Here is a 26,513-nt window from a genome sequence, read left to right as displayed (position 1 = left end):
GCGGAGCCTGCTTCAGATTCTCTGTCTCCCTCTTGTTCTTCCCCTCCCCCACTTGTCCTCTCTCAAAAATAAATAAACATTAAAAAAAAAAAAAGCAGAGAGAAGAGACAGTAGAAATTAACAAAAAACTCTTACCCCATAGTTTAATTTTTATTGGTTTGACATAGAAAGAGTTTATGTTATATTCTTATTACATAAAATTATTAATCATATTATATATTGATTTAGTATGCATTAATATATTGTTAATAAACTTTTATTGTTGTCTTGTTCAACTAATTCTAAGCTCCATCTGAGGTAGAAAAGAAAAACAAACTCTCAAAAAAACTACTCAACTTCAAACACTACTCCAAATGTTGAAGTTCTGGATGTTAATTAACAAAACCTCTAAGATTAATATCAAGAGGCTGTTTTCACCGTTACCTGGTATGCTTGAAGCCTGGATTATGGTAACGATCTGACCATAGAAGGATGGTTACCTGGATGGAAATACCACCCTTTTTACTTTTGGGGGGAACCCCCCCGAAAAAGCAAAACAAAAGAGAAAAAAGCAGTGAGAGGCAGGACAAGGACAAGAAGAAGAATGCCTTCTAACAAAATGCAGTGAATGCATGAATCCACATGTGACTGTTAAATACTACAAATTGTTTCACATCCTTATTCAGTAAGTTTTGCCACCAAACAAGTTTGCTGCAAACTCATGGCCAGACTTGTGGCCTTTGGTGGCTTTAGTATTTCCAAATTATAAGTTAGAGATTAAAGCCCTGCATTTAGTATGTGCAGTGTTGGGGGTCCTCAGCATTCATTCTGATGACCCACGTCTCAGGGTTTCTCTACTTGTAGGTGCGTTCTATGCAATTGTGTAAAGTCCTCCAGATAATTTAGTGCCAATAAAGGTTACTTTGCAGTCTTGAGTTTTCATGTGAGGATCTTGGAAAGAACAAAATATTAGCTGAAATTTAATTTAAAACTTTGATTTTAAAGGGCGTGGATGCTGTATCGTTTTGCTCAGACTGCCAGAACAAAATACCACACAGTGGCTTAAACCACAGAAATTTCTTTCTCAGAGTTCTGGAGGCTGGGAAGTCCAAGATCAAGGTGCCAGTTAGGTAGGATTCATTTGGAGGTCTCTTCTCTTGGCTTGTAGACAGCTGCCATCTCTCTGTGTGCTCATATGACCTCTTCTTTGTGTGCACCAGGAGAGAAGGAGAGAAGCAAAGAAAAAGAAAGAGAGCTCTCTGGTGCTTCTTAAAAGCACTACTCCTGTCGGGTCAAGACTCTTCTCTTATGACCTCATTTGCTTTTAATTACCTCCTTATTAGTCCCATTTCCAGTCATATTGTGGGTAAGGACTTCAACCTAGGAACTTGGTGGAGACACAATCAATCTGTAGCAAATGCTAAAATTTAGAACTGTCTCTCACTACTTTACCAGATCATTATGTTCTGTAATTTGTGGCCTTTTTCTTAAACCCTATTTTCTGCCAATTCTGTTTGTTTGCTTTTTCCTAAGAAATTCATTCCCACATGATTGAAGTTACAGGAACTAGAAGTGGCATTTGAAGTTGCCAACATTAAAGTTTTGATTGATCAAGGCTAGTGGCTGGCAGAACAAGGAGACGTATCGCTCATCCATCGAAAATCACAACTGAGAGGTACAGAAATCCAGCTGGCATGGAAAACATTTCCTGTCCTGAGTTAAATTTAGCGATGAACCCACCATGCCTGGATGATTTCTCCCAGCTGTGCCCACGGGGGCAGGACAGTGTGACACCTCTCGGGCTTTGTCGTCTGTAGGTTTCTCCGTTACACATGGGATCCATTCACCAGCCCTGACAAGAACCAGGTTCTTGGAGGGAACACATTCAGCATTATGGACATAATCAGCAGAGGTTAACCAAACTTCTAATTAGACCCAGGAAGGTTCATTAATGCAATTAGCTTTACAGAAGACAGTTTCTTTTTTTTTGCACATGTTAGTTGATCAACAAGGAAAGCCTCAGACCTCAGAATCAGGAGTATGAGTATAAACATCTGGATATTTAACATTTTAACAACTGTAAAGTTTTCACTGTAAGCTTTCTAATAACTGCAAAGTAAAATTTAACTCTCTAATACCTGTAGAGCAACAATGGATTCTAGAAAAATCTCTGGAAGATTGTTAATGAAAAGCCGAATGATTTTTCAAGTTTGAGGAGAATATTGTTATTTTGATTTGCAACACTGAAGCAGTTCATGCCCATGCTTTCTGTGGGTCTCCCGTAAAAAGGGGACCTATGAATTGCAAGGTTAAGTGCAGGCTATGGAGTGAAATTGCTGGTGTCATATTCTATCTGTGTGACCTTTGGTAATTTCCCTAATCTCCTGTGCCTCAGTGTCCTGATCTGTAAATGGTGGGGGGGAGGGGGACTAAAAGTAACTACTTCATAGAATTTTTGCAAGGATTAAATGAGAAAATAGAGAGAGAGCACAAAGAATGAGCAGGCACCAAGTGGTTTTTCAGTAAATGATGGATATTATCATCACCACCACCACCATCATCGTCATCATCATCAATGAGTTTTATCAGACGATCATGGTTGTATCCATCTGATAATGTTCCACTGCTAGTTGCCCTGGGAGTGGTGTGAATGAAGGCTGTTTGTACGTAAATGCTGAAAGTATTTGATTCTAACAGTATGTCATCTAGAATTGTCATGGGTAGCACCAGGGGATAAGCTGTTTCTCTGGAAGAATGGTACACTTCTTTCTACTGGAAAATACATATCAGTCAACCCATCATATTCTTGTTTTTGCCCTTATTACAGATTATTACAAGGCGATTTTCAATCACAGTAACTACTAGTTTTTGTGACTAATATGTTTATTTCTTTCTCATTCATATGAATTTAATATGCTATCCTTAAACTAAAAAACACATTAGATATGTTTGTATGTACCACTTTTTAGAATGAAGCATGAAGTTAGTTGACAAATGATTAATTCCTGTATTCATTCCAGTTAATTTATATCTGTTCTTTCTTCTGGATTTGAAACATTTTTGAAGTCATGGTCTCTATCTTGTTATTTTTCATGTTTTCATTCATATAAACCTTTACTGAATGCCTACATGTGTCCAACATACTAGACAGGTTTCACAGAAAAATAAGACATAGTGTCTACCTTTAATGGTGCTAGCATAAGGCGGAGGGCACAATTATATAATAATAATAATAATAATAATAATAATAATATCTATCATGTATATGAACATGTAAGATCAGGAAGATGGTAATTCCTTTCTCATTCACTGTTTTATCTCCATTCCTAAGACAGTGCCTGGAACAGATCAGATGCTCAAGGAATATTTCTTCAATAAATTATTGTGCCAGGCAGTTTACATAAATTAAAAATATTAAAACTAATATTTACTCATAAGCAACTCATATCTATATGACAAGCACTGTGCTGAACATTTCAACAATACCAGGAATAAGAAACAGTTATTAATGTTATGAAACAGAAATGAACATTGAGGTCTAGAGAGATTATATAAATTGCCCGTGGTCACACAACTTACAGTAAGAGCCAGACATAGGTCTACCTTGCTCCACAGCCCAGACCCTTAACCAATATCTTCATCTATTGCACTGTCTTATCCTAATACTGCAGAGGTAAAGGGACAGCTTCCCCCACTTCAGGAAATGGATTTCCTGAGACAGGACCTGCTTTAGTGGAAGGTATGTTCAAACTGATGCTCTGAGGACTCCAAAGGGTGCATTCTTTCAGTCTACCACATAGCCTCTCATATGCATAGACAATTAGCCATATAAATGTTCTAACAAAAGTCTACACATTGCACTAAGACCTTGTTATGTAGCCATAGCCCATGATTATGTGGCAAGTAACATGGTTATAATAGAATACCTGCTAAAATGAATTGAGCTACAAAGTTACCTGTTGGGGATGAAATTTGGCTTGATACTTACAAGCTACCCAGTGATTGAATTCATCACTCTTCACTATACTTCTTAGTTTTTATGTGGATGTACTATAAAACATTAAGGCAGAGTTTGTCCTTGTCTTATAAAATTATGGAACGTGGATGTGGTAGACAGAATTCTGAGATAGCCCCATGACCCCCAACCCCTGTTGTCCATGCCCTCTATAATCCTCTCTCCTTGAATGTGGGAAAAATCTAGGACTTCAAACTAATAGAATCTGACAAAGGTGAATGGGATTTTGCAGATATAATTAAAGCCTCAAGTCCATTGATTTTGAGGGAGTCAAAAGAGAGGTCATCTTAGGTTGGTCTGACTTAAGTAGGTGGAAGCCCTTAAAAAAGTGTAGACTGGGTCCTTCCTAAAGTGATATACTATCTTCACAGACTTGATAAAGTTAGTGGCTATGTTGGAGGAGCCCATATGGTAAGGAAATGTGGTAGGCTCTAAGAATTGCAGGCAGCCTCTGGTATCAAAGGCAGCCAGAAAAAAGCCAGGGTCCTCGGTCATACACCTCAAGAAATTGAATTTAGCCAACAACTTGAATAATCTTAGTAGAGGATTATCTCCCAACCAAGTCTCCAGACGATAACACAATCTGGCTGACACCTTAATTGCAGCCTTATGAGCTGCTGACAGAGGACTCAGGGAGGCCATGCTCAGATGTCTAACCCTTTGAAGCAGTGAGATAATGTGTGTTGTAAGCTACTAGATTTCTGACAATTTATTACACAGCAGTAGAAATCTAATATTTGTGCCTGGGGAAATATCAGTTGTAATCTCAACATGTTAACCAGTGCCACCATTTTCCATTCTTATTCCTGTGGCTCCATTTCTCACAGGCAAGCTTTTGGATTTAATTAAATGATAATAGCTCATTTCCCCTTGTTAGATAAACTAAAAAGCCAAGTAGTGGGGCGCCTGGGTGGCGCAGTCGGTTAAGCGTCCGACTTCAGCCAGGTCACGATCTCGCGGTCCGTGAGTTCGAGCCCTGCGTCAGGCTCTGGGCTGATGGCTCGGAGCCTGGAGCCTGTTTCCGATTCTGTGTCTCCCTCTCTCTCTGCCCCTCCCCCGTTCATGCTCTGTCTCTCTCTGTCCCAAAAATAAATAAAAAACGTTGAAAAAAAAAAATTAAAAAAATAAATAAATAAAAAGCCAAGTAGTTTTCCAAGGAAGCTGTGACTAGTTTAAGTACTTTTTGAAATACCATCATTGTGGCTGACTAACCTCCAAGTGGAAAGATGAACTATAATGAGATTTCAAGTACCTCTAAGGGTAAGTTAGAATAATGCTAGGTGATGTGCTAAATTTCCTCTCCACATGTGGAAGACAATGATATGTTCCTTGCTTCTTTGGAAAGTTCCATCATTAAAAATATTGAATATGTGTATTCATACATTAACTTTAGAGCAATGACTATTTCTGCTTCAGTAAATATAGAAATCTCATTTTGTCTTCAGTAAAACAAACAGGCAAACATGTAAAAGTAATGCTTTTACATTGTCACTACATGGAAAGAGATTTTTAAGAAATGTTATCACCTAAAAATGCTCTTGTTCCTTCTCTCCCTCTCTTCTTCCCCCTTCTTCCCCATCATTTAATGAATCTTAGTATCTGTTAGCTCCCCACTCCATGTAAACCACCCCCCATCCTGACTGTAGGGTTTCATTCTTCTGGCTCCAAATCCAAGAAGGATGTCTGGTTCCATTTGCTCCAGCAAAACCCCTGGTGTACCTTTCATTGGACCAACTTATATAGTGGGCCAACACTTGACCTAGTCACTGTGGCCATGGGCTTTGATGCTCAGGTATCCCACACCTGGAATTCATGCCCATTCTGATAGCCAAGAGCACAGTCCGTCTATCAGAGTCTTGTGGACTGGAGTTCTGTTTCCAGGAAAAAAAGGGGGTGGGGGAAATGGATGAAAAGTTTCCTTTACTGAGAACACCCACCCCCCCAAAAAAAGGAAGTTTTCCTAGGGTGGAAGTTGGGAAACAAATTTAGAATCATCCCCACCAAAGTAGAGGGAGTTTGGGCTAGAAAAAAGAAAATTTTAAAACACGTGTTTACTAAAATATCATCTACTAGAAACAAGAATAGATAATCAGATTAGTGGAAGAGAAGACATTAGAAACTTCTCAGATAGACATAACTTATTTAAAATGGCTGCACGAAATGCAGCCTTCACTATACTGCTATTGTTTTAGAAATATTTTTAGGGAGTGTCTGGGTGGCTCAGTCAGTTAAGGATCTGATTCTTGATTTAAGCTCAGGCTTTGATCTCACGGTTCATGAGATTGAACCCAGATGTTGGGCTCTGTGCTAACAGTGCAGAGCCTGCTTGGGATTCTCTCTCTCCCTCTCTCTCTCTCTCTGCTCCTACCCCACCTGTTTACATGCTTTCTATCTGTCTCTCCCTCAAAAATAAATAAATAAACTTTAAAAAAAAAGAGAAATTTTTCTATTAAACTATGTACAAACACATGAACACAAATCTTATAGTAGTACTGAGCAATGTAGTTAATGTGTATTTCTCAAATAGCCGATCATGCAGCATAACAGAGTAACAGCCTGTTGTTTTCAACATTGGTTTGTTCTCTCTGGTGTGCTGTCTACTTCTACCAGTGTTTTGTATTATTATGAATGTTTCTAAACCAAGATGGCTGACAAAAATGTGTGCATGTTAGCACTGGCAGGGTCCACAAGAGTGGCAAAGAAAAATACCCTATTTGATGTTAAAATGCCACTTTTACTGGGATCTGGGGGCTCTCAGGGGAATGTTAGGTAAAATTACTAATTACATGGTTATTAGGTATTAGAAGAAATCTTTGAAAACTTAGTGAGGCTCATAAACATAACTGCAGCTTTTGAAGATTGAAGAAAAGAAAAAAGTTGCCAATAAGTGATACTGAGAATACATCTTCTTAGAGATGATACCATGATGAGGCATAATTCCCTCAAACATGAATAAATATATGTGAATATATTTATATATTTATGATTATATCTTATTTATTATGTTTAATTTATGTTTATATAATTATTTTATTTGTATATTTTATGTCTTTATATTATCTATATAATTTTTATTTTATATGTTTTTATATTTATTTCATATATTTATACATTATTTCATATATATTTATTCTTGGTAATTAAACATCAGGTATAAGTGACATTTCCAGTTAATCAGGAAATGGTGTCCACTGTAAGAGTTTGGGGACAATGGATATTCATATGTATTGTGAGTAATTTTGTCACCTTATATCACACTATATAAATAAATAAGCTCCAGATGGAATAAATATCTAAAACTTTGAGGGAAATCCAAAATTACCAGACTATGTGAAAAATATTTTTTATAACAGCAGAGTGGGAGAAGACATTTCTAGACATGATACAAAACCCAGAAACCAGAAAGGAAAACAGAGACAGATTGTCTACTTAGCACTGTTAAATGTCTGGCATAAGACAAAATTGACAAAGGTAAAAGACAAGTTACAGGTTGGAAGAAAACACAAGGTATATCAGAAAGAAATTACATACATGTCATCCTTAACATACAAGTGGCTCTCACAAGTCAATAAGAAAACAAGGTTCTCAGGCATCTTTGAATATAAAGCCTTACTTTTCTCCTGGCCACAAAGTCTAGAGTGCTTCAGCAATCAATGACTACATCCCCTGGCCAGGTACTCTGGGCTCTGCCGGATAGTGTTCCTCTCTATAGCTTCTGTACAGCAACTGGACAGGTGCAGTCCCTTGCCCAAGGGTTTCCTGGGACCCAGGTCTTTGCTTTCCTTCTGGACACGGCTACACAATTTTGTCTTCATCCTAAGCTACAGGAAGACTCTCTCCTTAATAACTGCGCACTGGCTATCTCACCTGACTCTCATGGCCACTGTCTCACCAGACCACAAGATAAGGGAAACCACACATTTGCTCTTCCTTGGCCATGGACAGCACACCTGGCATAGCATGTGACCTCCAGGCACTGCCTTTTGCCCTTGTGTTGTTGACTTTACTCTGGGAAGGGAATTGAGAGGAAAAGAGGGTCAGGAACATGCTCTCAGAAGGCTGTCTTCTCAGAATCCTCCTCTTTGCAGTTATTTTTAAGCATCTCTTGAGAGACTTCTACACTGTAGGGTTCCCTTAATCTACTTTTGTATCCCCAGTGCTTTGTGCAAATTTGGCATTCAGTAAATATTTTGGCAAGAGTGAGCAAATGATTTCACAGTCAACAGAGCAAATTGCTGATTTCCTCTATCTTTTCCATCCACAGGGTTCAGGGTCAGTGCCTGAAGTAGTTGTCGTAAAGATGCCAAGCTGTGAGGCATCTAGTAGGCATTAGCACACTGAAGTGTTTCTTATGACTAAGAAATTCATTTCTTGGCCCCTTTTAAAAAATATCTTAAGAAGAAACTTCTTTTAAAGGCTTCAAAAGGTGGCAGGATGTATTTTTTTCTCTAAAATCAATAAATAAAAGTAGCATAAACTGTTACTATTTCATGAGAAAAACTGAGTTATAGAAAGATTCAGATACTTAACCAAGGGAGCTGGATTTTCTGTCAAATTTTTTTTGAAGGCTTATATGGCTCATACTATTCAGACAACATCCCAGATGGGCATATATCACTCTTTAAAGTTGTGTGGTATTTGGATATTTAGATCCATGACATTTAGGTATTTAGATTGATGCTATTTGGATGATATGTGGATAGCAGATCTGTCACTAAAACTTGGATCATCTCTAATATTAACCTTCATCTAGTATATTTTCTAAATTCTGCCTTGTATTTGATTTAAACCTTTTTTCTCCCTTCTTTTGATTGGTTAGATTTAAATTTATTTTCTAAATTATTGATCTTTTTACAGGCCTAGAAAACTCCTCTTATCATGTGCCAAATTCTTAAATTTTTAAAAATTTCCTTTGACTACAGAGAACAAACTGAGGGTTGCGGGAGGGGAGGTGGGTGGGAGAATGGGCTAAATGATGATGAGCATTAAGGAGGAGACTTGGGATGAGCACTGAGTGTTATATGTAAGTGATGGATCATGGGGTTCTACCCCTGAAACCAATACTACAAGGTATGTTAACTAACTTGAATTTAACGAAAAAAATTTTTTTTCCCTCTGACTAAAATCATCTTGTGTCCCCTTTTGAAGCTATAATCACCTTTACTTTCTATTTTATCTTAATTAATAATATCTTATAGATTTGCAGGCTTATTTGTGGTTGCATATATATTATCTTCTTAAGTGCATGGGAGTGAGTCACTTAAGAGATTGTTAGTTTCAAAGAATGTTGAACTAAAGTAATAATAAGATTCCTAAATAATAGAATTTCACATATTCAGAACTTCTTTCGTAAGAGCATTTGGAATATAAGTTGAATACATCAAAGTAACCATAAATGGGATGATTGAAACTAGTTGTGTTTAGATATAAATAACTTGTAGCTTGAAAGCCAGCAGTCCATCAGTGGCTGGAAAACATATCTCTAAGGCTGAAAAATCATTTTATGTTAACCAATATTCTGATGGCAAAAAAAAAAAAAGATTTAAATATTTGTGAGTCCTATAGCTACTAGTGATATGGGTGATGGGAAATGAGGATGTATTCTTTATATTGTTATGCTTTCATTCTTCAAACACCTTTCAACTTTTTTATTCACATTTTTGTCTAAGAAAACTGCATAACATTCATAGCTGGAAAACTGAAAGAAGGGAAACTCAGAGCAGTGATTCTTGATGTTTCCTGGACTTGCTGCAGAAATTGATTGCTATATGTTATTCCATCACACATCTTTCAACCACTAAAATATTTGTCTTTTTGGTGCTTACTCATGTTTCCATATTTCTGGAATGTTTGTATATTACAGCTGACACAGAGCTAAGAAATTAACCCACCTCACTATTTTACAATAGAGAGACTTGTAGAACAATTTCAAGAAACGTTATTGCTGTCTTTCAATAGAGTATTTTTTTCCAAAAAACGTCATCATAAGAAATCTAGTTATGTCCCTGCAAGTAAGTAGGTACATTTCTTGACAGTGTTCCAATTATTACTATTGTCTACAGTTATAATGAAGTCATTGTTTCTAACTGGTGTTATTTCAACTAAAGCAGTATCAATTCTTTGCTGACATCAAGCATCTATGGTTAGCTATACAGAATTTGAGTGATCAGTTCTCTTGTATGATTCTCTTTAATAAAAAATAAGTCAAGAATTACATGGTTATAGTTAAATTTAAAATCAGTTTCAAACTTGTAGATCATAATAGGATATTTACAGAAGAAGCTGATTAAAAAAAAGGCCATCAGCCAAAGGCTTCCTGAATATGATATGAAGTTCTGAAAGGTAGAGTGATTTTCTATAAGAAAGAATTGCTTTGAATGCACTTTCCAACGAAGGCTTTGATACCTTGCAGTGTACTAGTTGTAAGATAATCTGATCACAAAAAAAGAAATTCGATCATTGTAATTCCAACTCACATCAATAGGAAATAAATATTACTTATTCTGGAAGTTTGCTGAATGACAATATTTATTCTAAATACAGATAGTTTTGCATGAACACTAGGGACTGAATGAAACACTGTTTGCTTACCATTGAACCAGGCAGATATGGAACAAGAGTAATGACTGATCGCAATAGAAGATATCTCTAAAATTATTCATGCTTCCAGGAGAAGAAGTCCTGTGGGGAGATGAGGGAGGGGGAGGAAATAGGATCCTCTTAAGACTGTCTTTAGGAAGAATGATCATCCAGCTGCTTGCTCAATTGTGAATCATCTTTTATTGGAAAATTTCCTTAAGCCAGTTTAAACATCAGTAAAGGAGGGTTAAATGAGCAATCACAATACAGCACCTTACCATGGAGCTGTCATATAATTAATATAAAGAAGCCTTGTATCAAGATAAATAAATATGGGGAATAAGAGTTTGGTTTTCAAGAAATACACTTTGTTCTAGTTCTGATTTCACATAAAGGAAAACAGGAGAAGACATGCTGAGTATAATTGAATCTAGAATATTTATATAAAGAAAATAACCAAATGCATTCTGTTTGTGTGTGTAGGTGTGTATATACCATGTTTTAATGATTCTGTGGTCATTTTTTATTTTTATTTTGAAAATCATCTAGAAACTCTGTATATGTTTTAAGTACTTCATTTTACCTCTTTATCTTTAAAAGAATTTTCCTGATCTTTAAAAATTAAAAAAAATTCTTAACATTTATTTATTATTGAGAGAGAGAGAGAGAGAGAGAGAGAGAGCATGAGCAGGGGAGGGGCAGAGAGAGGGGGAGACACAGAATCTGAAGTACACACAGAATCTGCTGAGCTGTCAGCACAGAGCCCGACACGGGGCTCGAACTCACAAACCACGAGATCGTGACCTGAGCCAAAGTCCGTTGCTCAACAAACTGAGCCACCCAGGCGCCCCATGATCTTTAAAAATTTAAAGCCCAGTTGAATGAATATTTACACTAAAAGTTTAGTGAAAGCCCCAAACCAAAATTATCTTTTTTGCAAGTGATTCAGATAGATTTTTCATGACATAAATTATCTAGATTTATAATACCATCTATTCAGTTCTTCTTGATTTTGTTGATAAAGTGAAAGAGATTGAAGTACCTTTCCCATGCTGTAGAAACCAGTGAAACATTCAAGCATGAAAACCAAGGATAATACTATTTAATTATGAAATAACCACTGAGTCATTATTATTCTTCTGAACACTAGTACAAATCAGAAAGCCTCAGTAAAACCCAGTTTTCTGGAAAGTTGAGAAAATTGCATTTGACATTTTGATTATAAAAGTATATTGTGAAGTTCAGTGCAAATGGCACTTGATTTTGGGCCTGGCTTGGGCTGTATTTTTCTAAAAAAAAAAAAAAAATTGTTGACTGGTATGGAAGCTCAGCCATCTTGATAAGACCCTTGATTTTTATTTTTTATTATTTTTTTTTAAAGTTTATTCATTTATTTTGACAGAGACAGAGAGAGAGAGCAGAGGAGGGGCAGAGAGGGAGAGAAAGAGAGAATCCCAAGCAGGCTCCGCACTGTCAGCACAGAGCCCTACATGGGGCTCGATCTCACAAACAGTGAGATCATGATCTGAGCCATAAGAGTTGGATGCTAACGTACTGAGCCACCCAGGCTCACCAAGACCCCGGATTTTTATATAGCAATGGAACAGTATACCATTCAGTATGAATTTAAAAATAACATTTACCAGTGTGGAAAAGAAATTGGCAAAAAACCTATTAACCATTAGCCAAGCCAGAGAAGGAATATATGCTTATTTTGCTCTATTTGCTGCCCATGTCACTTCCCACTCCTATCCAGTTTCCACATTTGCCCTAGGAAGGTGACGCTCATGGACAGTGTGAATTTGGCCAATGGGAGGCACTACCAGGCTATTGGAGGGCAGGGGGAAGGAGATGTGAGGTGTTTATCTTCCACCCCCTCTCCTTCAGCACCACATTTCTGGCGGTGGCTCCCAACAGGCAGCCCTTTTTTATGGCTTCAACTCTCACTAGTTACAGGGATTCTATTCCCATCACACTCCTACTTTTCACTTCACCCCATCTTCCCAGGCTTAAGGGTAATGATAGCTCCCCAGTGGCTAATACTGGGTGCACCAGCTTCCCTTGTTGCTTCCTCTAACCTGCCTAAATCTCGGAGTTCTCCTTTCATTAAAGTCTCTGTGCCCAATTTATATGATTTGAATTTTAGAAAGGATGGAGTGGGGCTGGGACCATGACTGATACAGGATTTTTAAGTCTTCCATTTGGGGAACAATTATAGAAGAACAAAGTGAGCAATAAAAGTCTGTATGAGGAGGTTATTTAGTCAAATTAGTGTCTGCCTATGGCCATCCCCAATGAATGAGTGTTTATGATGGATTATGTCTCAGTATTATATCCTTCTTCTCTTTCTGATCAAGAAATTCCATGAAGCCATCTTAGAAGATGTTATTTTCAAATTCTATGCTATGCACAATTTGGAGATGTAGTTAATTCATTGAATAATATCATCAAGATTCACAAAGGCCTTAATGATCTGGAATCCTGGATATATAGAATTGGAGTTTTCTTGAAATTGCATACAAACCACAATATGCATGTAGGGATGTACATTCCCTGCATGATTTTTTAAAATCATAAGTTTAGTGTGATGCAACATTGTGATTTGGCTACTTAGAAATATCCATCACATTTTAGACACCATTAAAAGGATCAAAGACCAGCTATACTCTGTGTCAATCAGACCTCATCTAGAGCCATGTTTCCAGTTTGGGGCACTACCATGAACAAGTAAACAAGCAAGAGACCTGTGTGGCAAGTGGTTCCTAGCACAGGGTGTTGAGTGCTGAATTTTAGTGGCCTGGACTTGACTCTCAGCTCCTTATTAGCTGTGAAATTTGGACCAGCTACATACCTCATATTCCTCTTCTCTGAACTGAGGTTCCTGAGACTTTGTGGATATTCATTAAATGCACAGAAAGGGATGCCCAGCACATTCCAAATACTGTACAAACAATACCTTGAATACTACTAACTAGGGTGTGACCGGTCTGGAAAACAAGTTACATGAGTAACAGTCCAGGAAACTGGGGACAATTTAGTTTGTGGGAGAGAAGATGTGTGAAGAAGAGAGTAGTCTTTAAAAATGTGAAAGCTTGTCCAGTAGAAAAGAGAATTGCCCTAGGAAGTCAGAAGGAAACTCTCAGTGGAAATCATAGGGATATATAATTTGGCCCAATATCAGAAATACCTTTCTAGTTTCTAGATGTCCAACAAGGAAACAAGCTAATGAGCAATGTGTTTTTAAGTCATTTGTCAACAAAAGTTAGATAATTGTTATGTGGTATATGATTTAGCAGGAACTCCTGCAATGAGTATTGGGGTGGGGGAGGGGCAGGAAGAGGGAAAGGTAACAAAATGACCTTTAATTTCCCTTTGGGACTCTATGTGTATGTTGGACAGAATATCCGGAAAATGGCTGCAACCTTTGTTTGTGTTCATGGTTGGCCTTTTTCAAATCAGCCCTTTGGCACTAGCCCTGAGACATGTTGTGCCAAGTTGATATTGACAATCCCACCTATATTTCCCCATTCAGATAGTTTTGCCTGCCAGAGACATTTTAGGTGGCACACAATGGTTTCTATGTCACCAGCTTTGCAGACATCTTTAAGAAACTGTGCTTTGGGGATAGGAGCTTACTAACTGGACAAAATTTCCCTTAAAAGGGATTCCTTTTCTTGACCAGAATGAAAAATGCATTGTGCAGGGCAAGAAACCTCACAGTATTTGTGTTTTTCTTTTGGCTCTGCCAGGTAGGTATTTTTACCCTAATTGAGTAGGTTCTGGAAATGTTGAGCACACATCAGTCTTGTGCCTACCTCTGATTGCACCACTGGTAGTTGATAATTATAGCTTTTCAAAGATACTCAGCACATGCCATGGTTTGGTGGGAGCAGAGCCTTTGTGTGGAAAAGTGGCTGACATACTTCTAAGTAAATCTGTGGATGTGTTATGTTTAGAAGGCAGCGGAAGAAGTCTGAGCTGGCAGAGTAATTGCTGTGTTAGGGCGCCACTGAAGACAAATAGTGTGCCCAAGACTGTGAAAACCCTGTCTTATAAAAACTTGTTCCGACATCAGAGCTCCTACTGGGATGGAAATAGCAACGTCTACCATTTCTGAGCAAATTTGGAGAAAATGTCAATGTAATATCTCAGGGATTATTCATTTTTGAAAAATGAGCATACTTTCTACTGACCACTTTTTTTTCTCTTTTTTGGAGGGATGATGTTAGCTTTTCAAACTTCACTTTCCTCCCTTGTCTGGATTTTAACTGTCTGTATGAGTGGTGATGACAACAAAGTAAAGAAATCATCTCACTCAAATGAGTCTCAGTTGTTTGAGGTCAACAGGTGGCTTCTAGTTAAGAAATAAAATTGCTGAAACAAAATCTGCCAAAAGGCATGGCCCAGCCGATTGAATGGGACGAACTTGGAGGCCCCTTCCAGTCCTGGCATTTTCTGATTCCCTGAGCACAGCAATACCAGTGCCTGTGACATCTCACAATGCATCAGTTGGCTATTCCAAATGCCACCTAAATGAGAAGGGGAATAGAATATTCTTAAATGAAAATTCAATGAAAAGACTAACAGAAATTGGATATATTTCTTTGGTTCAGTGAGCATTGCCAGCGGCAAAAAAGATGTTTAAAAATATGTACTTAGGAAAATGAAAACAATTTATTTGTACTGAATGCTTATCATATGCCAGGTTCTCTATCAGGCATTTTATATGCATTATGGATTCTATTATTCTCACCATTTTATGGACGAGGAAACTGAGGATTGTGGATCTAAAGTAATGTCATGAAGGTGACACTAACAAATACTCTCCCAGCAACTATATCATCCTGCTTCCCTAAAGCATACATGAGTGATTCACCACATAGGACATCTCCTTGGCCCACCAGATTTCATAGTGTTGGTCATAGACCGTTCAGTGCATGCTGCCAGAACCTCGCTTCAAGTTCATGTGGGAGAGAAACTGGAAGAACACTCCATGGGCAGGTGTAGCATAGAATACAGGGGAGTTAACATCCTCAAGGGCCAGCCCTCAACTCAATGGAATGATGGGGGGGGGGTTCTGGGCAAATACACGGCCTCGTTATTTCCTGGAAGAACAGTTCTGAGACAAGGTTCCTCAGAATGCCCCTAGCAAGAGTTAGCCCTCATTCAATGCAAAGTACTAACAAACTTATTTGTGTATCCTTTATTAGTAACTCTTCCTTCCTTATCTTGTTGTCCACATTCCTCTTTTCTGCTTCTGGGATCACCTCCCAAATAAACTTCCTGCACTCATGTCTTTGTCTAAGGTGCTGTTTTGAGAGGAAGCCAAACTAAGACACTCCCTAGGAATATGTAACTGCTATATTTGTTATGAGCATAATCCCAGAAATGAACTACAACGTCCGTTGCACCAGGGGGTTGGCTATCACAAAGGCTAAGTTTATTGGGAAATATTTCTCTAGCATCAGATCTCTAATTATACAATGGAAGTTAATGATAATAGATTGAAATTTGCTCTTTGGAATTCAATTATTCAATAAAATAAAAGAGAAGCTCCACCACACATTACCATGACTTTGAAGTCTTCAAAATACCTAATGATTTTGCATGAATATTTCAAGATCATCTTTCTAAGCCTTCCTCCCATCCCACTCTTGGAAGTGTCTGCTATTAATTTCCTTTGTGGTCTTAGATGAGTCAGAGGTTGTAGATGAAATGATTATGTTCTCATTCCTTTTGAAAATTTCACTCCAAATCTCTTTCCATCTACTCCAACCCTAATATTTAGCTCTAATGAATTAAAACAGCCACATCGAGGGGCGCCTGGTTGGCTCAGTCGGTTAAGTGTCCGACTTCAGCTCAGGTCACGATCTCGCGGTCCGCGAGTTCGAACCCCGCGTCGGGCTCTGGGCTGATGGCTCAGAGCCTGGAGCCTGCTTCTGATTCTGTGTCTCCTTCTCTCTCTGCCCCTCCCCCGTTCATGCTCTGTCTCTCTCTGTCTCAAAAATAAATAAAGGTTAAAAAAAATTTAAAAAAAAAGCCACATCGATTTGGAGAAGAGTTTTATTGAATGCAATGACCAAAGTCATCACATTCATTTTTCTTTCAATTTCTCGTCATTCTCTGAAAATAAGGACAGGTAGAAGTATCCATTAGTTGGGACCATTCTTAGGTGGTGTGTTACATGTGAAAACAGTACAATTCTGGACTTAGAGACTTGCATCCAGCTGTCACATCAGAACTCTTCCAATGTACTACTGTTTTTTTTCATCTCTGCTGTCTTTAGTCTCTGCTCCTCAGATACCTGTGTGACTTTTCTTCATACTTCAGGCAGAGTACCAGAGTGGTATACCTTTTTTTCCTTTGCCTAATGGAAAGCAGGATCTTTCTTAATGACTCTGTTTTTAGTAGAGTATCCACCAGAAATTCCACACTTTGTAACAACAACTAACCTAGCTGTAGGATTTTATTTGAGGGAGTCTACCATTCTCCATTCATGGCATATGACCATCTGAATAAAATCGGGCTAAAAATAAGAACTGGTTCCTGGAAGCTAATGCTACCTTGGACAGTTAACAAAAGTCTTGTGAAATGACTGTGGTGTCAGAACAAACACCAACTAGTAGATGTCTTCACACTAGAGTGCATCACCTTGCTGCTAAGCTATAGAGGAGGCTTATATCTGATTAAAACATTTGACAAATTTTTATGCAGTGCAAGTAACAGATACGAGTGTGATAATCCAACTGAAAATGGTAACCCCGTTTCTGGCACAGCAGTCTTCCTAGGGTGCTGCTTCCTGCATTAGCCTTCACCTCTAGGCCTTGGGCAGGAATCCCTCTGTCTCTGAGTCCCAGTGTTTCCTTTACGAAGCCAGCATAGTGCTCTGTATGTTCTGATGGAAACTGAACAATAGCATTAGCTCCTGTAGCTACCTCATGGGGCTGTTGTGAGGAACAGAGGTGATAACATATGGAGCATATGTTCACTTTGGAGGTTAACAGAGTTGTATTTAAATCCTGGCTCTAATTGAGGAAGCCAAGTCAAGTTAACTTCTCATCTGTATGGTGAGGCAAGTAGTACCTACTTGGTAGAACTGCCCTGAGACTTTCCGTTCAACAAATATGAACACTTGCTATATACAAGTTATTATTCTGGGTCCTGGGGATACAACAGAGAACAAAGTCCCTGCCTCCTGGGATTCAGAAAAGAAAACAGGTAATTGACTGCATAATGTATTATCAGGATTGGAGGCAGGAAGAAGAATAACAAAGGATAAAGGGAGAAAGATAGAGAAAGAGAATGAGAGTAGCTATATTGTAAGGGGTGGTCAAGGAAGGCCTCATACCTGCATGAAGTGAAGGGGCAAAACATGCAGAAATCTGAAAGAAGAGCATTTTAGGCAGCAAACCCAGCAAGCGCAAAGGCTCTTTTATAGACTGAATTGTGCCCCCTTCCCAAGTACATGTATTGAAGCCCTTAACTTTCAACGGTACTGTGTTTGGGGATAAGCCTTTAGGGAGGAGATTAATGTTAAATGAGGTCAGAAGAGTGGGACTCTAATCCAATGGATTTATGTCCTTATAAAAAGGCAGATCTCTCTCTCTGCCTCTGTCTCTCTCTGTCTCTGTCTCTGTCTCTCTCTCTCGCACATACACAAAGGAAAGGCCATATGAGGATATAGTGAGGAAACAAACATCTATTTGTTGGGAAAAAAGGTCTCACCAGAAACCAACCCTGATGGCATCTTGATCTTGGACTTCCAGCCTCCAGAACTGTGAGAAAAGAAGATTATTTGTTTAAGCTGCTCAGCCTGTGGGATTGTATTATGGCAGCCCAAGCAGGCTATTATGGGTTCTGAAGCTGAAATGACCTTGACACAGGGAGGCAGCAAAGAAGTGATGGACGAGAAAGCTGGGAAATCAGGTAGAGAAGAGTCAGAATCCAGGACACCTTCTCCAGAATAAGGAGTCAGGATTTGATACCAAAGGTGATGGATGTCTTTGGAAGATATGCTTTAAGAAGTGAAATGATGTGACATATTTCTAAAAGATCAATCTGGCTGCTATGTTGAAAATTGACTCTAGAGTAGAGATGAGTGGGTCCAGAGAGATGGTGGGAAGTGGTTGAGATCAATTTTGGAGATGGAGCTGACAGAATTTGGTGATGGATTGGAAGTGAAGTGGGCAGAAGTAAGTTGGGATGACTCACAGGTCATGGGACTGAGCAGCTGGGTGAATGATGGTGTTTTTTGGAGATTGCTGTTCTTCTCGCGTCTGTAACACCATTCTCCAGATCTGGCACAGCTCACTTACCCCTCCTCCATGTGTTTACTCAGATGTCACCTTCGCATCCAGGCTTTCCCTGGCCAGCCTACTTAAAACCACACTGCCTCTTCCATTTCCCTTCACACTGTACTTTTCTCTATAGCACTTATCCCCATTTAGCATATAATATAAATTGCCTACCAGTTTTACTTATTGTCTTCTGGAGTGGACAGTTTATGAGATCATGTATTTTTGTCTGTTTTGTTCACTGTTTTTTGGTTCATTGTGCTTAAAATACTGTCTGGCACATAACAGGTGATCAACAAATATTTGTTGCACATACGGATGAATGAATGAATGAATGAATGAATGAATAGGTGAATCAATGGGTGAATCCTGGGGAATGGAACTCAAAAATTCTATCAGGAAGCCTACTAAACAGTCAAGTGGAAACCTCTAGTAGGCTATTGCCTGTATGATTAAATGAGATAAGACATACAATGGCTAATATTGTATGTACCACTTAGTTAGATTATACTATAAGTATTATTGTTCTATTTGTGAGCGCACTACATCTACCTCTTACTACACTTTGGTGGACGTTCTCTAAGACCGTGGTTCTTAGTCCTGTGGTTCTGTGGCTCTCTGGGTATGTGGTTGGGGTGAAAGCAGTGAGGGAAGTAGCTGCTACCCAACCGCCTCCTTTCAGAGCTGCTCAGTCACCACTGTCACACAAATGGACACTTATGCAGATTTCCTGCTTCCTTCATAGGCTCTCATTTTTGTGCTGAGTATTAATTCCCATCTGTGTTCAAGAACCGTAATCAAGCAGGGGCAGTAATCAGAATGATGTGTACAGCAAAATCAAAGCTTTTTACATCAAAATCAAAGCCACACAGTAAATTATAGGAATATGTGTTAGGGTTTAATCAATGACTCTGATCTCTTATGTGATTGATGCGGAGAGCATCAAAGATTTGGTTTATAAGTGGCCAAGAGGAACATATTATGAATTTGTCTCATGAAACTTAGTATGTTATGACTTATTTGTTAAGTAGTAAGATTTTGATGTGTGTCTTTAGGCACATGAGGACCAAAAAAATTTTTTTTAATAAAAAAAAAGGAGCTCTTGATGCCTTTATGCAGTGGCTTACAGAATGATCTGCCCTCCAAAAAGTTTTTTACAGGTGTGTTGATTCACACATGGGAAAATAGCTAATGTGACTGGAGTAATGGTTTCCTAACTAGACTCACCACATGAATTTCCTACCATCCATCTATCTTCCATCATGCTGCTAGAGTAACATTTCAGAAATCCAAGTTAAATTCTATTACTCCTCTATTTAAAATTTTCCATTGTTGCCCATCACTGGAAGATAAATTTATAGACTTCTAAGTTTGTCATTTAATGCTCTTTGTGATCTTCTTGGCCTCTTTATTCAAATTGATCTCATGCTTACAATCCCAAGTAAATACACGTGTACACCCATGTGCACGTGTGGGCACGTGCACGCGTGTGCACACACACACACACACACACACACACACACACCCTGCCCTCTAGCACACTCATATGCATCTACCACGTGCCATCCTGTGCATAATTCTCAGTGCCTTTCCTCTTTGTGAAATCTTCCTCTCCATCCTCTAACTGGATCAATTTATAAAGTATTTTTTTAAAATATATGCTCATGGGGGCGCCTGGGTGGCTCGGTCGGTTAAGCGTCCGACTTCGGCTCAGGTCATGATCTCGCGGTCCGTGAGTTTGAGCCCCGCGTCGGGCTCTGTGCTGACAGCTCAGAGCCTGGAGCCTGTTTCAGATTCTGTGTCTCCCTCTCTCTCTGACCCTCCCCCATTCATGCTCTGTCTCTCTCTGTCTCAAAAATAAATAAACGTTAAAAAAAATTTTAAGAATAAAATAAAATAAAATAAAATAAAATAAAATAAAATAAAATATATGCTCATGGAAATAAATGAAGACCACACAAATGAGAATAAGTAGAGGCTATTTATAGCTTACAAAAGAGTGAGCTACCATCATTTACATTTGGCAGAGACTCAAAGGCAGGCAAAGGAATAGAATTTATAATAAAATGAAGGGAAAATTTCAGGTTTGCTCTGATTGGAGGTTGTTGACATGGGGAAACTGGAATTAAGTTGGAATGGTTATCTGATGTGATTGATTTGAAAAGCATATTTAGCTTTCTCTGGTTGGTTCTGAGTTGGAAGGGGGTGGGGGAATCAACTTATGACTATTTGGGGCTGATTGCTGCAGAGGTTATCATTTTGTTTCCTGGTCTGGTTGCCGGAGAGGTTGTAGTTTGGTTTCTGGCTGGTTAGTGCAGGGCTTGTGGTCAGAGTTCTCTTGTCACATATGGTTTGGCCATGGTCCATTTCCATATTCAGTTTCTCATGACCAATCAATATTTGTTGAAGGAGTAAATAAACATTTCGTTTTAGTAAATGTTCATTCCTTCCTCTTCTATTTATGATAAAATTCTAATGTCCCAACTTCTTTATCTTTCAACAAATTATATGTTTCTTTCCCATTGTATGGAAAAGGGAGCTTCTACACAGGTCTCAAAGTGCTGACTTCAAGACAAAGCAGATTTCCTTGCCCAGAGAAATTTCCCAAGTCTTTACCCTGAACACTGTGCTATGACACCATCCTTAGCTGACACAGGAACTTGGGATCGTGTGTTCCTTCATCTTCCACAGTCTATTTCTATTACATATTCAATTTGACCTGTTTACCTTATACATGCCTGGGATGAAAAACATTTGAGGATTCTTATGTAAGCTCTTCCTTTACAGGTAAGGAAGCTGACTTTCAAAGCTAACTTTTCCCACTTAAAAAACAGTAATAATAACACATCATTCACTCCAGAAAGGAGCTCATGCAGATGAATGTACTAATGAAATAATGTGCCAACGTTGTTTGGTAGCTTGACACTCTACCAAATATTCTAATAACATGGTGTCTACTCTATGAAATGTTTAGATTCTATTTCAATAGAATTAAAAGCCAACATAGAATAAAATGTGAATTGCTTGTCATGCTTTTACACGGACCCATAAGGCTACATTGATCACATTAGACAGCTTAAAAGCTGGTTGTTGAAGAATGTGATTGGTTTGGAAGGAGGAGATGATGGTGGTATTTATTCATATCCATCTTTGTAGAAAGACAATGGGCTACAATATGAACCAAAAAGCATTTATGACAGTTATGTAGCTAAATCATGAAAATCTGTCTACTCATCTCCGAGGGAAAGTTTTGGCTAAGCAAGTTAATTTTGTCTTTATGCATATGCATAATGCTTGTATTGGATCTGAATGTGCATCTGCACAGAAATAATCTTTTTTCCTTCAATCAGATTGTTTGGAAAGGGATTAATATAGTTCCTAGAGAATCAATATATAAGTTAATTATGTATGTTGAATGCTTAATTACTCTTGTGATTTTTTTTTTATAACTTGGTGCCTGAGACCCAGACTAGGGGCAGCAATGTGTTGTTGCTGCCTTCACTGTTGTTACAATAGCCTCTTGAGTTGTATGTATGGACTTTATTTAGGTAATGATGAAGCCTTCACTAGTGTAGGTCTTCAAATATTCTTAAAGGATGATAATCAAATATATTTAATATAAAAGAGGCACATGATGTTGTTTAAACCAACATTTTTAATGTGATGGTTGTGACACTCATGAACAAATGTGACCATGTAAATTATCTAGTAGGGTTGTTCCAGCAACCTCACGTGACCTCAGATCATTGAAACCATTGCATGCCATGATCAGTCGTGGAGGCCAGGGCATTCTTCATTTCCCCACTGTATTTAAGGTCATTTCACAAATTGCCACCTTGCATGGCATAGCCATCAAGATTTCTAGAAATTATCTGGGAATGATAAATGAGGGCATGTTCCCCAGTAGGTTTCCCCAGAACTAGTGGAAGAAATGTAATCAAGTTATTGTGTAATATCTTCCCCCCAAATTATGAATGTCAATAAGTGAGAGCTGAATGTGTGTTTGTGTTATGCCAATTTTGGCAGCATGTTTAAGCTCTGAAATGGTTTGTAAACTAGTGTTTTGTATTCCTGAACTACTTTGTTTGGTCCCTTTGAATGGAAAAGATTTATTTGTGCAGATCTGAGAACTTGTTGTTCTTCTTTGTTAATTAGAAAATGGTAGAAATGATTCTACCAAACTTAAGATTGGAATTAGGCTGTGACAGAGATATTAACAGCATGAGTTCTGTTTTCTGGTACTTTCCTGAATCCTTCTTGGTAATTCATAGCGTTTTTCTAGAATTCTTGGCTATGGTTACATATTGACATCATCCAATATCAATCAAAAGGACTCCAGAACTACTTTCCTGGCATTTGTCTAAGAGCTGGGAAGTCATCCTCTTATACATGGTTTAGAATATCATTTTCAGATATATGAGCAAAGGCTTGCTGATTCTCAGTGAACCTGCCTCAAGTACACCCCACTCAGAGCTTTGTAAACTCCTCTTATATATTATACTGCCTGTTTAAGTTTCACTGGAAATACTCCCTCTTTCCAAACATTTATCACAACACAAAGTGAATTTATTATGAGCACTAATCACTGTTCAGCATTCTGTGTCCAAAAGAAGTATATACTTTAACATGTAAAGTCCCTCTCTATGTTATGCCTGCCATACAGATCATCCGTATTTGATGGTGATTATCTGCATTATTGACCTTATCTTCATTAGTGGCTATATTGACTTAAAAATAGTTATTTTTTTCTGAATATAAAATTCCCTATATTCTGCTAAATGTTCCATAGTGTTGCCTTCACCCACTCACCAGCCCACGTATTTTAATGATTTTGAGTATTTTGGGAAAGCTCTTGAAGCTTTTCTCTATAGCACGCCATTTAAGATTTCAGTGTGCATATGGATCACTGGGAGCTCTTGTCATTGGTTTGATATACTAGGTCTAGGTTGGTGGCTGAGTCTTCATTTCTAACTAGCTCCCCAGAGATGAGGATGATGCTGAGAGCACACATTGAGTATCAAGGCTCTAGAACAGTGCTCTCTGATAGAACTATCTGCAATGGTGGAAGTGTTTCTTATCTGTCCCATCCAAAGCATTGGCCAGTTACTGCATGTGGCTATTGAGCACTTGAAATGTGGCTAGTATAAATGAGGAATTGAAATTAAATGTCATTGAATATTAATTTATTTAAGTTTAAATAGCTTATTTGACTGTGCCAGAAGAGTTAATGTAAGGTCTTTATAGTTTATTGACTTTCCCCCATTTTCAAGAAGCGTGATTTCAAGGACGAGGGCTTCTTCGTACTTATCTCTGGACTTCCAGAATTTTTCATAGGGCCAAGAACATTATATATATATCTAGTAAGTGGCATTTCTATTAAGAAATCTAGTCTACAGGTATGGGAGAAGATTCACTGAGCTCTCATATAATAAAAATATTTGACTTTAAAACTATAAGACTTGGGAGGTAGGTAATTCTGCCTCCACCAATTACAGGATAATTTCTGGCAAGTCATTTACTCTAAGTATCAATTTTGTCATCTCAAATAGCCATCATGATTATGGTAATACCTACCACACAGGGTTGCTGCATCATGCACGTGAAATTTTGCCAAACCATTTTTTTCAAGTGATAGCTGCTCTGTGAATGCTAGTTTTTGTTGTAATGTTAGTGTGTGTTCTTTCCTTCTGAAATATTTATATTTGGGGCAGAAAAATATAGAAAGATACCTTATGTGGACATAATTGTAGTCTAGTTTAGTGGTTAAATAATAACACAAACCCATGTGCAGTTTTGTATCTTTCCTCCTATGGAGAAAACAGTTTTGATGGCCAAGGAGGAGGACTTTAGCAAGTTTCTGTTATTTCACTGCATTGCATTTTATTGTATGTGGAAGTAAACATATTTTTTGTTTGGGATTTTGTATTATTTGATTTAATTCCTTCATAAAAAATGTGTCATATATGTTTTGCTGCGTGTGATTGGAACTGAATAATTTGCATCATCTTGAAAATAACCCATTCTAATTTGCTAAATACCTAATTTTCCCCTTGTTTGCAGTGATGAGACAAATAGAGGACACATTTTCTTTTTGTTTTTCTTGAGCAGATTTGGTTTGGGGTAGCTTTTTTGCTTTTTTAAAATATCTTCTTTACATATGTATATATATTAATCACAAGCATTGCCAGCTTCATGGACTTAAGAAAAATCATAATAGCTAACGTTTAGCAAGTATATATGCAGAGCACTATTCTAAACATGTCACTGGTATAAACTCAGTGGGTTGCCATGGAAACTAAGTAAAGCTTTAATCTCTTTTAATGTTTGCTGATATGTTGAGTTCTGAAAATATTGATAGTCCTCTTTTTACTGGTGATGGCATGGAGCAGCCATCCAGTGACCTTTGTACAATCATGATTTATAAATGGGTTGAACTGGGAACTTCACCAGAATGATTTAAGAATGATTGATTAAGACAAATCAAGGCATTTCTGAAAGAAGACAAATTGATTTTATGTTTCTTGGTTAAAGTGTTTATAGCTTGTAATACAGTTGCCTGCTTTTATATAATCTTAAACAAACTCCGTAGACTTTATTAAATGACTTAAAACATTTTGTTTAAAACTTGATATCGCTGTGAATTCACCTTCCTGTTTGCATTCATCAATGTTTCTTTATAGACATTTTACCTCTTTCTAGATTACATTTAAAAGTAAATCAACCAATATGGATAAATGTAAAAGCCAACGTGATATGTTAACTGTTAACAATTTCTTGAGACTGAATCAAAGCTGTGTTAATTAGGAGTAGCTCTTAGGGCAGGGAAACCGATTAGAGTTTAGACTGATTCTCTTGTCTCCTCTATACCATGCTGTCTCACTCACCTGCATCCACAGTAAGGTTTGGATGCAAAATACTTGATTTTCCTAATCACCCTGGGCAATAGACCATGTGATCTAAGGCTGGCCAATAAGCAGAAAACAACAAGGGAGAACCTCCTTTCATAAGTAAAAGGCAAAGGAAGAGAAGCCTTTCTGTGTTATTCTAACCTTGAATAAATGAGAATTGGAAGTGTGGTAACCATCCTGTGATCATCGAGACAAAATCCCCAGGATGAAAATATCAGAGCATAATGACATAAGCAGCCCCAAATCTTAACAGCCATAACAGCCCTACATATCTGCAGACATGTTATGAAGGAAAAAAACAAAAAAACAAAACAAAACAAAAACCACCCATTTGTACTGTTAGTCAGGTTTTCTGTTACTTGAGCCAAACATCTATAACTAAGACTTTCACAATTGAAGAAGAAACCAGAGAATTAGGGTCAATGTAGACATATGTTGTAAAAAAATGACCATATTAATGTAAAACATAATCAAAAATGTAAAAAAATAAAAAGGTCCTGGACAGCCTTTGAAAACATGATCTCCTTAAAGTAAGAGAGATGTTTCCATGAAATATAAAGTGACCCAAATGGAAGTTCTTACAATATCTGAGGATTATGCTTTGAAACTTATCTCATACCAGAATCTTCCTAGCAAGCTTAAATGTGTCCTTGTGCAAAGATTTCACCCCCTTCTGAGTCATCAGATTTAATCTTTGGGCTATGTCTCAGAAAGAGGGCAAAAATATATTCCCTTTAA

The 26,513-nt window shown here is 37.9% G+C and overlaps 1 protein-coding gene and 1 long non-coding RNA gene across 4 annotated transcripts in view; both read left to right on the top strand.

Moving 5' to 3' along the window:
* PLCB1 (phospholipase C beta 1) overlaps positions 1-26,513 on the top strand; it is a 706,541-nt gene that overhangs the window by 285,651 nt on the left and 394,377 nt on the right. The gene's annotated exons all lie outside the window — the stretch shown is intronic.
* Positions 8,993-20,535, top strand: LOC131485434 (uncharacterized). Its single transcript, XR_009248848.1, has 2 exons — positions 8,993-16,399; positions 16,633-20,535. It is a non-coding gene; the product is annotated as an uncharacterized LOC131485434 (long non-coding RNA).

This window comes from Neofelis nebulosa, chromosome 9, assembly GCF_028018385.1.
Source record: "Neofelis nebulosa isolate mNeoNeb1 chromosome 9, mNeoNeb1.pri, whole genome shotgun sequence".
Taxonomy (NCBI): Eukaryota; Metazoa; Chordata; class Mammalia; order Carnivora; family Felidae; genus Neofelis; species Neofelis nebulosa.
The sequence above is the reverse complement of the archived record's forward strand: the minus strand, read 5'-3'. Positions and strand labels throughout refer to the sequence as shown.